This window comes from Sorex araneus, chromosome 1 (assembly GCF_027595985.1).
Source record: "Sorex araneus isolate mSorAra2 chromosome 1, mSorAra2.pri, whole genome shotgun sequence".
NCBI classification, from domain to species: Eukaryota; Metazoa; Chordata; class Mammalia; order Eulipotyphla; family Soricidae; genus Sorex; species Sorex araneus.
In genome coordinates, this window is record NC_073302.1 from 24,638,545 (window position 1) to 24,652,878 (window position 14,334).

General features: G+C 52.7%; 1 protein-coding gene across 5 annotated transcripts in view; it reads right to left on the bottom strand.

Annotated features, from left to right (window-relative positions):
* The window catches only part of PALM2AKAP2 (PALM2 and AKAP2 fusion), a 525,161-nt gene that overhangs the window by 37,036 nt on the left and 473,791 nt on the right, over positions 1-14,334 (bottom strand). The window contains exon 1 of one of the 5 annotated variants that reach the window (XM_055130305.1): positions 8,591-8,727. The exons of the other annotated variants lie outside the window; for them this stretch is intronic. The gene's annotated coding sequence lies outside the window, so the exon portion shown is untranslated. Of the gene's footprint in view, positions 1-8,590; positions 8,728-14,334 lie in introns of those variants that run through there. 5 annotated transcript variants of the gene reach the window in all.

Consider the following 14,334-nt stretch of genomic DNA (forward strand, 5'->3'; position numbering starts at 1 on the left):
TGCAAGGCAGGATAAGCTCTGTGGTATTTATCTGACCCTGACCTTCTAGCCCTGATCCAGTCTTTATCAAAGTCCAATAGTTAATACCATTTTGATTTATCGTTGCTAACAATGTGGGTTAATTTTAATTTTACTTATATTATCATTAACTTATGGTTCTTTTTAAAAAAATTTATTTTTTTTAATGAATCACCGTGGGGTACAATTACAGACTTACAAACTTTCGTGCTTATGTTTCAACCCTATAATGATCAAGTACCCATCCCTCCACCAGTGCCCATTTTCCACCACAAATGATCCCAGTATCCCTTCCACCACTCCCATCCCCTCCCCCCCACCCCACTCCAGGTCTGTGGCAGGTCTCTCTCTCTCCTTATGAGTGCTGTGGTTTGCAGTCGAGGTACTGAATTGCCATCATTAGGTCTGTAGTCTACTTTCAGCCCGCATCTCCCATCCCGAGCAGGCCCTCCAAGCACCCCACACTTGGTGGTCCCTTCTCTATCTGAGCTGCCTTTTCCCCCCTGCATGTGAGGCCCGCTTCCAAGCCGTGGAGCAACCCTCCTGGTATTCATCTCTACTCTATTTGGGTGTAAGTCTCACATTCTGTTTCTTTATATTCAGCCTGTGGTTCTCTTATCCTTATAACAGAACATATCAAAGAGATATATTTGTCTCAAAACACAAACTAAACTTTTAGTCAAATGTCAGCAACTTCTATGTCATCAGATACTAGAGAAAATTTAAATATTTGAATCATGTTGGCTACCATTCAACTTTGAGTAAACCTAGGTCACAATCCACTCACACCCTAGAAAGCTATTACTGAAATCAACAGAACAGCAAAAAGAGACGCACAGTACAGCGAAGGTGAGAGCTGGACTGCCCAGGATACTCACCCTCTTCCCAACGGCCCGCCAGTTTTTTTTGGCCAATTATTTACCGTGATAATTCTTTGTAAGAGTAAGTAGAACTTTTTTTTTTTGGCATTGGCTTTTGGGGATTGGCAGGTGTGTTATGTGTGTGTGTGTGTGTGTGTGTTTGCGTGTGTGCGTACGTCCGTGTAAATGTATGTGTGTTTTGAGGGGCAGGTAGGCGGGCATAAAAATAGTAGGAAGTTTCTGAAACTAAACAATGGTTAAGAATTATGGCACAGGGGCTGGAGCAATAGCACAGCGGGTAGGGCGTTTGTCTTGCACATGGCCGACACGGATTTGATTCCCAGCATCCCATATGGTCCCCTGAGCACCATCAGGAGTGATTCCTGAGTGCATGAGCCAGGAGTAATCCCTGTGCATTGCTGGTGTGACCCACCAAGAAAAAATAAAAAATCATGGCACTGCTAGAGAGATATTTCAGTGGCCAAGGTGTTTGCCAACCAGGATTCAATCTCCAGAATACCACATATGGTCCCTCAGCGCTTCCAAAAGTGATCCCCGAATGCAGACCCAGAAGTAAGCCCAGAGCTCTGCTGGGCTTAAAACAAACAAGCAAAATGATAAATAAATAAATAAAAATAAAGCATCACAGCACTACCAGAACTTAAAACCTTGCTCTGGGAGTCAAGAGGGAACTATATAACATGAAAGGCCGCTTAAAGGCATAAATCCTACCGTTCAGTTCGTCATTAATCCATTCATTAGACATGTAGGAAGCTTATTCACTAAAGCCACAGCGGCAATACGTTTAGCAGCAGCAATACGTTTTAGGAGATACCTTCTCTCCTGAACTAAAGTCGGATTACCCGTACTGCCGAGGAGGTCCGTGTCTTTTGGTGACTTTCGCTCAGTCAGCTAAGGCTGCTACCGGAGAGGGAGGGCGGAGTACCTCCACAGCGCGTCCCAAGAGCACCTTGTGGCTCCTCCTACCAGCCCTGTATCTTTCTTCCAAATGGAATTCAGGGTCTGAATTTGGATGAGCAGATGCCTTCCAGTTTGAATGGTTGTTTTGGACCTTAAAAATTATTATCAATTCTTTCCAACACATACTTTCTGTACTAACAGCATCTGCTCCAATTCAAATTTTTAAAAAATAGCATTTCACAACATCTTTGCAGTGCAACCTCCACCTAATCGCCTCCCCCAAAAAACAGTAACAACAACAACAACAACAACAACTACTACCTTTAGCTTTGATGAAGAAATGGTGAGTTTGTGCTATAGCTTCTGCGATGGGTCAAACTGAGAGATTAAAATGCTAATTACTGGTAAAAAGTCAAAACTTGGGGTCCTGGTGTTATTGGAGATAACTCTTTTCTAACACTTTTTTCTTTTAAAGACTTACGACACCAGGGTATAGACAAGAAAGAGACACTCTTTCCTGTTAATTACGTGGGGATAGTGCCCTCTGCTTTCCATAAAGTCTGCAACTTTTTCCTGACCCTTAAGTCTATTTACTTCAGGGAGCATCTGACTGACAAGCAGCTCTGCATTGCTGGTTTACAATCATGGACCACAGATCCTGAGCTTTGGAAAAGGTAAGCAACGATGACTACACCAGGGTACATCTTGGAGCTCCATTCTCAGCAGGAAGAATCAATTCACCTTGGTGCAGGAGGGCCTGTGGATCAAGTCACCCAGCAACTAGACCAGGTTCCTGGAAATGGGCTCGAGATCCCCCATCCAGATTTCTCAGAAGTCTGGGCTGACTATCATTAAATGATGTCTTGTTTAAACTAATACATCTATTTATTGCTCCCTTTGAAAATAAGACCAGTTTTCTCCAAATTACAGATCAAGTGAACTTGATTTCCAGATTCAGATAAAACGCACTTTTGTTAAATGAACTGGAAAGTTATTTCTGAAATAAACTACATCTCAATGTGGGGGGGAGGGGGACGGGACAAATCTGACCCTAAACCAGGAAGACAGAAAGAACCACCAAGATCAGAGATAAAACCATGCTAGAGGGGTACTTCAGGGAGGTCGCTGGATTGTCCCAGCTAGCCCGCCAGGGGGAGCTCTAATATTATGGCACAGAGCGTGGGCAGGCCAACTGGTCTATCAGATGAACTAATAGCTGGATAGTATGGCTACCAATCATATTAAATACTTCAACAGGGGACTGGAGACAGAGTACAGCAGGGAGGGCACCTGCCTTGCCCGGCCAACCCGGGTTTGATCCCTGGCATCCCATATGATTTCCCAAGCATCGTCACCAAGATTCCGGAGTGCTGAGCCAGGAGTAACCCAAGTGACTGCCAAGTGTGGCCTCCAAACAAAAACAAAACAAAATAAAATTCACACTCACACAATCAAAAAACTTTCAGCAGGGTTGGAGAGATAGTACTGCAGAAAGTCACTCGTTTAACACACAGTTCAATACCAAATAAAATACTTCAACAGAGATGAGCTCATACAGTCTGTGTCTGAGATCAGCTTAGGTTGCGTTCCAAGGGGGCAGACCATCACCCTCTCCATCTCCAAACTCTTGACTAGTCAACCAGGACCTAATTAGAAATCCCTTGGCTCCGTAGGGGCCTTCCCTCCTCCTGCCACTTGGCTCTCTTTTAATTCCCACAGCCTCCCCGAGGTTTTGCTAATTGGCTTCATGAAGGTAAGAAATGGGTTTTCCTCCATGAAATTCCTGGCTGGCCTATTAGAATAAGGAATGCGAGAACTCAGTGGAACTGGGCGTGCTGACCTGTGTGGAGGAGAGCTATTCCCCACCCTTTCACCAACTGGACAGAGTAACAGTGTGGGAACTGGCGCAGGTCCACCCTGGGGGATGGTGCTTGGAGAATGAGAATGAGGTAGAACGGAGAAGTGCAGAGTGACCAGCCTGGTTCCCTGGGGCCTTGGGAGGTGGGGCACCTGTCCCAGCCTTGGATTCAGAGGACTTCAGAGGCTAAACACCTGCTGTGGGAAAACAGGACCCTTCCAGCCTTTGCAAAGCCTCCACATCTGTCTTCTTCATATCAGGTGGGGTCAAAACATCCCAAACCTTAGAGAACGGAGACTTCTAAGTTTACAAATAAAGGCTTATACCCAGTTTATTAAATCTTTTTAAAATAAATGCCTATGTGAGTATCAGAATTTGGTCTTAGATTTGCTTTATTTATGACCTTGGTAGCATGCTGTGTCTCAAGCATCCTTTTTTTTTTTTTAATGAATTACCGTGAGGGTACAGATACAGAATTACATATTCTCGTGCTTGTGTTTCAGTCACACACAGCTTGAGTACCCATCCCTCCACCAGTGCCCATTCTCCAGTGATGACCCCATCATCCCCCTCCCCATCCCCCCCACCCCGCCTCTATGGCAGGGCATTCCCTTTTGTTTTCTCTCTCCTTTTCGGTGTTGTGGTAAGCAATGGAGGTATTGGGTGGCCATTGTGTTCAGTCTATTGTCTGCTTTGAGCACGCCTCTCCCATCCCTCTCCCATCCCTAGCGGGTCCTCCCAGCACATTTTACTTGGTGTTCCCTTCTCTATCTGAACTGCCTTTCCCCCCAGCATGTGAGGCCAGCTTCCAAGCCATGGAGCAAATCTGGTACTTATTTCTACTATTTTTGGGTGTTGGTCTCCCATTCTGTTGTTTTATATTCCGCAGATGAGTGCAATTCTTCTATGTCTGTCTCTCTCTTTCTGGCTCATTTCACTTAGCATGATACTTTCCATCTTGATCCACGTATATGCAAAGTTCATGACTTTGTCTCTTCTGACAGCTGCATAATATTCCATTATGTAGATGTACCAAAGTTTCTTTAACCAGTCATCTATTCTCGGGCTAAAGCATCCATTATTTATCTTAAAGTGCATAAAAAAATATAGTTGCAAAGTAAATTCATACAGCCTAGCGACTCAAATCCTGCAGATGTTCTGCCACACCCTATTCAAGACAGTAACGGAACTGCCCTGGGCATCCACCTCCTTTATAAACAGGGTTCATCACAGCATCTCTAAAGTCTTTACATTTTGTGGCGGGTAGGGCTGGGGGCAAGGTAAGCTACACCCAGCCATGTCCAGGGCTTACTCCTGGCCTGACCCCTGGACTAGCTCTACAGCCTAAATTGCATCTCTCTTAAGCAATTTTACACTTAAGTATACAGGACCCACATAGGATTTCTCTCCAGGAACATATTAGCTCTTTTTGCCAATGGAGCAGGCGGTGATAGTAAAGATTTGATTTTGAGAAGAAAAGGAATCAGTATATGATGGAAGGAAAAAGGGCTCACGACAAGGCAACTCCTAGTGTCCCCTCATTTTCCCCCACCATCAGATCCTTCAACGGCAATGTTAGCCAGAGAGCCAGAGAGATACAATCACTGCCACAGCACACAGTAATGCTTGAAACAAGGGTGCCGACTGCCGCTCAGTCTCGGGGCTGGAAGTTCTCTTTAACAGCATTAGAGGCAAACACGGACACTGCCACTGCCCAGTCACTGTCCCAGACTCAGTGGGAAACCAGCTCCCTGGGGCCAGAGTCCCAAAGCAGTTTCAGAGTTGGACCACAGAGCAATCGTACAGCAGGTAGGGCATCTGCCCTGCACATGGTAGACTCAGGTTTAATCCCCAACATCCCGTATGGTCCCTAGAGCACCGCCAGGAGTTAGCTCCTGAGTGTAGAGGCAGGAGCAACCCCTGAGCATCACCTGGTGTGCCAAAAAAAGAAAAGAAAAGAAAAAAAGAACAAGCAAACAAAAAACACACAGGACCACACACAAGATTCCCCAAGGCCCTGAGTGTTTGCAGGGCTCAGGGCACACAGGAGGGGCCTTTCCAACAGAATGAACCAAGGGAGGCCCACTCCCCCCAGCTGTTCTGGCTGGCCCCAGGAGGACCCTAGAGAAGTGCTCTCCGCTCTCAGGATAAAAACACTGTCACTTCCATTCACTGTCCCTGCCCACTGGGCTCCCTGATTTGCTACCACCCTCACCCACGTGCCGGCCTCCTGGCCACCACGATGGCCACTGCCTTCACCGTGTGACCCACATCTGGCACACGGCACCCCTCCTTCAGCCAGCACGCTCGCCACTAAAGCTGAGATATTTAAATTAGAAACCCTGTCCCCCAGGTAATAGGTGACCTGATCCTTTAATCCAGTTATTTTTTGGTAAGTTCCATGCAAAGTACAGGCTCACTTTAGGCTGAGGAACAGATACCTGGCAATGAACTTCAACTTCCTCATAGCTGGGAGAGAGCTGAGAGCAGCTCGGGGGTGAAGGGTGGGGGTGGGGAGTTTCCCTCCTTCCCACCTTCTCTTTCTTGTGGTGTTAGGACAGGACGGGGGTTGTGTGGGGGGTGGGGGGGGAGGACCGTGATCCTGGTCCTGACCAAGAACTGGCTCCAGGGGTTGTGAGGCTGCCCCGGGACAGATTGAGGGGCTCTGCCTCGGTACACACACGGGCAGGGCACGGTGGCAAATGGATGGAAGAATCAAACGTGGAGGAGCTCAACAACCCCCCGCCCCCACACACACACCCCTGGGAGGTCTGGTCAGGAGGCCTGGGGGAGTCTGACTCCCAATCCCAGTGAACCTGAGGAGTGTGCGAGAGGAACGTGGCTGAGAAAGAGGTCACCGCGCATTCCCCGGAGGACAAGTTGTCCCTGAGATCTGCAGAGTGACCAGCCAGGTTTCCCGGGGCCATGGGAGGCGGCGCACCATGAAAACGGGAGCCCAGAGAGGAGCAAAGGCGGGGTCGAGGGGGCGAGCCCGACAGCCAGGGCAAACCTGGCCGAGCAAGGGGGCAGGGAAGCCGGGCAGAGTCCCGGAGTTTCTCCCCGCTGGCCCATTCCCCTCCCTTAATTTGCTGGTGACAGCCCAGGGACAGGCCCAGGGTCGCTGCATGGGAGGTCTATTCACCCAGCCCTCAGAAGGCAGGGGGAGCCAGAGCAGCCAAGGCTGAGCAAGGCTTGCGTCCTCGGGGCCAGGAAGCGTCGTCAGGGAACAGCCCCAGTGACGACCTGAGCCACGGTTCAGCCCAGGCCGCTTCTCCTTGCCCGCTGCTTCTGGGTCTGCAGAGCCAGAGGCCTGTGGTGGCCATGGGAAGAGGCTTAAGCCACTCCCCCAGGAGACCAGGGACCTGCTCCTAGCTGAGGAGAGACAGGAAGCTGTGGGGGGGCAAGGGGGAGACACACCACTCTACGGGAGGCCTGACTGAGGTAGACACGGAGCACGGGGCTGATGCTAACATCGCCCACCTCCCCTCCCCCAGCCTTCCTGCCGGGAGACGATGCCAACCAAGGGGTCTGAAAAGGTTCCTTACTACCACAGACCCAGCCTTCCTTTCCCAGGCCGCTGGGGCTCCTGACCCACACAGCGACCCCCTCGGGTGCAGGCCCGAAGACACAGAGGCCCCGGGCACAGGAAAGAGGCTCATCTACGTCTCAGCCCTCGCCCCTGGCGGAGCAACGCGGCCCATCTGTCACCAAGCAGAGTCTCCGTCAAACAGTCACCCGCTCACGGGACAGGCTGCACATCTGGAACACGTCAAGGTGTCCCCTGACAAACACGTTTACAATTTGGGCTTGCCGGGGACGTGAGTGAAGCTGGCGTGTGCGGGGCGTGGCGGCGGCAAGGAGGGGAGGAGGAAGCCGCGCCCTCCTCCTCTGCCCTGCCCAGTGAAAGGCCGGTTTCTTTCCATCACCTCGGAGCTCCGCTCCCCCGCAGGCGGGACTGCGCAGAGCCGGGAGGTTTCAGGACATCCCGTCACTGAGAGATGTTTCTCCCCCCCAGCTCCCACCAAGCGGGGTCTTGCGTGTGCCCTGTGCGCTTTTACCCAGGCTTTTGACCCCAGAACACCCCCCACCCAGGAGGCCAAGCCGTGCCGGGCTGTCCCCACTGGCTGAAGAGGGAGGGTGGCCGCAGAGGGCACTCACTGGAGCGCCGGTGGACGGGACTGCCCGGGGGTGGGGCAGCTTCTGCTGAAGGCAGGCCTGGCTTGCCTCCCTTAGAGCCTCGCTGTGTCGTCCCTCTGGGCTTTAAGACCGTTCGGGGATCTCGGGCTCGCGCTGGGCCCACCAGAAGTTGGCAGGGCCGTGAGCAAAAGTGAGCACCAGCACCGTGGGCCTGAAGGAAATCCACTCTGCTTGGGCCCAGAGCCAGGGGAAGAGGAAACGGTGCCAGATGCTTGGGAGATTAACCCTCTGTGCACAGACAGCGCGGGCGAGCGTTCTCCTCCCATCTCCCGGGGACGCCAAGGGACAGAACGCCGGGTCCCTGGGATGCCCCCAAGTCCGTCTGTAAGAGCGTTGGCTGAGTAAGCCTGAGCAGGCTGCACCCCTCGTCCCCAAGGAAGCCTTTTCACACCAGAACCCCTGGTCCCCGAGTCCCCCTCTGGGCAAGGGACAGCCCCCAGCCCAGCCCTCTCTCTAAGACAGCTCCAAGGCTCTCTCTCTCTCTCTCTCTCTCTCTCTGGGGGAGACTCCTGCCTCTGGGCTCAGAGCCGGCGACTTCCTCTCTGCCCTTTCCTGTGCGAGTTTGACAGGATCTGCCAAGAGCCAGGCAGGGCTCCAGCTGCCCGCTCTTCCTCCAGAGGGATCCCCGGCTCAGCACGGCTGCCCTCCTCCCGCCCCGGCCTCCCAAAGGAACCCCCTCCTCTCCGCCGAGCCAGCCAAGGCCGGCGAGGGAGGGAGGTCAGCGGCCCCGGCTTACCCTGCCCCGCGTGCGTGCGTGCGCCTCACCCCGGCCCGTCAGAATTGCCTCCTTCCAGACAGATTCCTGCGCACTGGCTCAGGCGGGACAAATTCCTCCCGGGCCTCCTGACTGAAGGGCGTGATGTCACAGCCGGCCCTCCCTCGGCTCCCTAAAAGGCCATTCACACAAAGAAGGACTTTAACCCCCTTCAAAGAGGCCTGGCCCCTCCCTGGGCGCCGGAGCTGGAGGGACCCAACAGGAAGGGGCGGCTCCGGAGGACCTCTGCTCCCCCCTCTACCCCCCCCCCCCGCCCTGCAGAGAGAGTAAGGGGGGGGTGGAGCTGGGGGGGTCCCATAGTGACTGGAAGTCAGAGGTGGACCTTGGGCAAGCCTGGAATGAATCCCAAGTGATGCTGAGGGAATGAAAAAGGCCCGAAAGAGCCTGAAGTCAGCTCCATTTAAGACTTCAGGAGTGAGTGAGTGAGTGATTGTGTGTGTGTGTGTGTGTGTGTGTGTGTGTGTGTGTGTGTGTGTGTGTGTGTGTGTGTGTGTGTGTGTTCAATGCAGAAAATTTGGAAGTGGTCCTGAGCAATAGTACAGTGGGTTAGGGTGTTTGCCTTGCACAAAGCTGACTCGGGTTCAATCCCTGGCATCCCTTATGGTTCCCTGCCCCCCCGCCCCCAGCACCGCCAGGAGTAACTCCTGAGCACGGCGTGGGTATGACAAAAAAAGCCAAAAAAAGGAAAAGAAAAGAAAAGAAAAAGGAAATTCAAAAAGTTTGGCAGGGAAGTTGAAAAAGCAGAAGTTATTCATCCTCCACTCATAGGAAGTTGATTTACTGCATTCCTCTTAGTCTTCTTCCTAGAAATATTCGTATAATCTTACTGGGAACAAACACCTTTTTTTTTTTTTTTGTGGCCACACCTTGAGGTGCCATGGGGCTACTCCTGCCTCAGTGCTTGGGAATCACTGAAACAGTGTCTGGAGGGCTGGATTAAACAGCCTGCGTGTACACCAGCCCCTCCGGCCACTGCTCCCACCCCATGTTTTTTGTTTGTTTGTTTTACTTTGTACTATCTCACTAGCACTTTTTGTTTCGTTTGGGGGTCACGCCCAATTGTGCTCAGGGCTTACTCCGGGCAGGGATCTTCAGGGCTCACTCCCAGTGCGCCTCAGTGGACCATACGTGGTGCCAGGGACTGAACCCAGGTCGACTGCTTGCTCTCCAGCCCTCACTCGCACCCTTCCTGCTATCTCCTGGTCTCTGTATGATCTATTTCACTTGGTTACATTCCATGACATCCCATCCTCAAGTGGAACAGAAGAAGAGGGATGAATTCTCTCATTTCAAGCAATCTGGTGGGCAGGGCTCCACCTTCTCCAAGTTCATCCAGAATCTTTGGCCACACAAATGCAGCTCCACCTGTCCTAAGTGGATGAAATGTTCCCCACAAGTCCCGAAACCCTTTCTCACAGGGTCACCCCAGCCCTGCGGGTACCACAGACAAAGCTAGGGGAGGGTACTGATGTAAGACCATGCCCGGTGGCTCCAACAGGCTCCCAACCCTGCCTCAATGGCCAGCTTTGGGTTAGCTGAGAAAAGTGGGGGACAGGGATTAGTTTAACTTCAAAGTCAGCCGCCTGCAAGGCAAGTGCCCTACCCACTGTGCTATCCCTCCAGACCTATATGCCTGGTGTATCTTAAAGTTCGGAGTAGGTATTGTTAAAAGAAATGAAAGTCTAGCTGACTAGAAAATGATAGAATTCCAGGTCCATTCAGGACCATGAAAGCACATTTTCTTCAGAGAGAAAGATTCTTGAAGAGAGGGACTGGAGTGATAGCACAGCGGGTAGGGCGTTTGCCTTGCACGAGGCCGACCCAGGTTCAATCCCCGGCATCCCATATGGTCCCCTGAGCACCGCCAGGATTAATTCCTCAGTGCAGAGCCAGAAGGAACCCCTGAGCATCACTGGGTGTGACCCAAAAAGCCAAAAACAAAAACAAACCAGGCGGGGAGGGAGAGAGAAGGAAAGAAGAAGAGGAAAATAAATGCCACAGAGAGATCCTGAGGACCAGTGGTTGGGGTCCGTCCGAGCAATGTAGCCCTGTGGCTGAAGCACCGTCGGAATGACTCTGGAATCACCCCAAACACTCATCAGAACAGGGGAAACCCAGGAGGCTCTTTTGAAAAGGAGGCTGAAAGGGAATTAGACTTAACAACCCATTACAACATCCAAAGGGCTCATTCCTCCCTCCCCTCACTATCCCTCCTTCTCTCTCCCCCTTCCTCCCTCCCTCCCTCCCTCCCTCCTTCTCCCTCTCCCTCCCCCTCTCTGCACTGCTAAGGATCAAACCCAGGGCCTTCCACGCACAAGGCAAGCACTCTACTGTGGACCAGCACCGCTGACCCCTGAGAGACCTATTTAATAAGCAGAAATTGACTTGAAAACACATCTGGGAGTTTCTCAGTGATGGACACAGTGATACTAAGTCCCCAGGGAGCGTTCTGGAAATTCTGAATTCATGCTGCCCTTTGGAATAATTGGAATGCTCTGCCGCGCAGTCAAAGGCATCTCAAGATGCTACTTCACCGTCTCGAGTAAAATGAGGCGGGGAACCGCACCGGCGGACACACTGCTTCACGGAAGCCTGACCGGCCAGGGCTGGGCCTTCTGAGAAGAGGCGCCTTCAAACAAAGAGGCAGGAGTGGCCCCGGGGCTGGCTACCTCAGCATCACACCAGCCGCTCCGGGTCCTGCAGGACAGTGGGGAAACAACAGCCGTAAGGCCCCAGGCCGCGGCCCCTCTCTAGGGCAGAGCACAGACTCTCCACGGGCACGCGCCTGGCACCGCATGACCTCCTGAGCACCGTCAGAGCGCCCCTCGAGGAAAACCCAGAAACAAAGAGAGCGTGCCATCTCTCCTGTTCATAGAAAGAAAAACTGTGAGAGCTCTTCAAGAATGATTGTGTCGGGCCAGGGGGAGGGCTCCAGGGTCCGGCACGGAGAGGCCGGACACGTGTGCACACACACCTGTGTGCTCAGACACTTCCCTGCACGCAGATGCGCACGCATGCGTGCACACGCATCCCTCTGCCCACGTGGTAGGCATGTGCCCCACCCGCTCCCAGCCGACAGAGAGGGGGTGCTGTTGAGAAAACCATCCCGTGGCACAGTCACAGTTGGGACCCTCAGAAAAGTGGTTCCCACGCAGCTGTGGAGGCAGAAGCGGAAGAGCCAGGAGACTCCCAGGACAGAAGTGCAGCCCCCACCATCACCCCCCACAGCTATGTGGCCAGTCAGGTCTTGGGACAGGAAGCAGCAGAGTAGAATTCGGCGGCACAGGGTCCTGCTGCTGTGCGTCCCTCCCCCTCCACATGCCCCCTCTCTCAGCGGTGGAACTTCTTCCTGGGCGGGCTGGGAAGCCAAGGGCCACTGGGGGCTCCTGCAGCTCTTGGAGCATCATCCAGAATCATCTGTGGCGCCCCCTGCAGGACGGGCCTGCTTTTGCACACACACACGCCTGATCCCCAGTCCTCGCGCCCAGGCAAGCAGGTATCGCCCCCCATACCAAGGCAAGCCAGCCCCCCCACGTCATGCAGTGGGTCCGGAGTGGGCTCTGGCAGCCATCCATGATCCTTTCCCTCGGCACTCTGGAGGTGAAGCAATCTGGAGAACTCCTAGTCCAGTGGTGGGGGCACAGTGAGAGAGAGAGAGAGAGAGAGAGAGAGAGAGAGAGAGAGAGAGAGAGAGACAGCAGAGGGGCGGCTGGAGAGATAGCACAGCCGGTAGGGCACTGGCCTTACATGCAGCCAACCCAGGTTCAATCCCCAGCACCCCATAAAGTCCCCTAAGCACCCGCCAGGAGTGATCCCTGAGCACAGAGCCAGGAGCAAGCCCTGTGCACTGGCAGGTGTGTAGTCCCCAAACCAACAACGGCAACAAAATGCACAACACAGAGATCACAGCTGCAGGGGAGGCCACGCGCACCGCTGCCAGGCGGGATTCCATGGGAACTCAGCTCTGTCTGAGACGGGCCCCTTGCTGGACCCCCAGCCCTGTAGCGCAGGGGGCTTGTTCTGCTCAGTGTAACCCTTCCTGTATCTTCATGTGGGAGAAACGGGCCCAGACGGAGTCGCTGACACGAGGAGCACTTGAGAGCAAGTAGGCAATGTACGGAGGCCAGTTTCAAAATGGCAGGCCCAGCGCCGGAGGGGTAGTGAAGGAGAGGAGGCGGCCGTCTTGGGCACCGCTGCAGTGGCGATGACCCTGGCTCAAACCCCGCAACAAAGCCTGCACCGCATCCCGCATCACCACCCAGCACTGCCAGGAGCCACTCCTGATCACAGGGCCAGGACTGACCCTGAGCACTGCTGGGTGTAGCAGTGCTTTGCCCCAATCCCTACTCTCAAAAGAAAGTTGGGTGGGGGGGGAGGGAGGAGGGGAGCTTTCCTGTGGCTGAACAGACAGTCCAGGGTTAAGGTGCGAGCCTTAGAGACCACTGAGACCCCTCCCCTCCCAGTACATACCAGGTGTGCCCCTCTAACCCCCCCCCCACTTACAAAACCAAAATGGTAGGGATGATCTGCAGCCTATATTTGCAAATTGCAAATATATATATTGCTATATATTGCTAGAGGCTAGGGGTGGGGGGTGGGGTGTCCACTCTCCAAGTGAAGTGGAAGAGAGGAAAACTGGAGGGCTGAGGTGCTTTAAACTGTTCCAAGGCCCCAACTCAAGGGTTCACAGCAAAGGAAGCCTGGGCCCGGGCTCCTGCAGAAACTCTTTCCAAATGCTCCTGGTCACCCTCTCCCCACCTCACCTCACTCAGCCCCCCTTCCACTCCTCCCCCTTCCACTCCTCCGCCATGCCCTAGACTCTGCCTCTCAACATGGAGTTCCAGGTCCCTCAACACAATTTACACCTCAGGGATGAACTACGTGGGAATATTTACCATCTAAAGTAGGCGTTTATTTACCCAAAGAAATTCCTAACTGGAGGGAAGTGTGGGAAACAGGGCAGACAGAAGCGAGCCTTAATTCAGTGAGGGGAGACTGCTGAGACAGGAACAGGAAACTCAAGACCCCAAAGCCCTCCCCCACCTCCCCACCCCCCACAGCTACAGAGCAGGGGAGTTAAGAAGGACACTCGGACATGTATGAGTTTGGGAAACAGTGGGTTTTCTATCCAACATTGCAGGGCCCCTGTTCTTTGTAAAATGGGTACAAGATGCTAGGGAGCTTAGAGGGAACACTGGTGCTCAGGGTGAGGCTTTACAGAAAGAGACTCAATGAAAGGTGGCGAAAGTTGGGCCAGAGCAACAGAACAGTGTTAAAGTGCTGCCTTGCATGCAGCTGACCTGGGTTCAAATCCTGGCTCTGCATAAGGCGCCCAAATCCCCCAGCAGTGATTTCTGAGTGCAGAGCAAGCAAGCAGTAACCACTGAGCATCACTGGGTGCGGCCCCCAAACAAACAAAAACAGTGAGTGGCTAAAATAGAAAGAAAAATGAGAAAATATTTACAATGCCTATGATACCCGTGGCGTATTCGATATGCCAAAAACAGTAACAAGTCTCACAATGGAGACATTACTGGTGCCTGCTCGAGCAAATCAATGAACAATGGGACAACAGTGCTACAGTGTCTCTAATATAGACCTTTATGGTTAACAAACAAACAGAAAAAAAGGATGTGAACATATAATCTCACATATATCTAATTTCCATGTAATCCTTTTATATACAAAGACTATCCTAGAAAGAT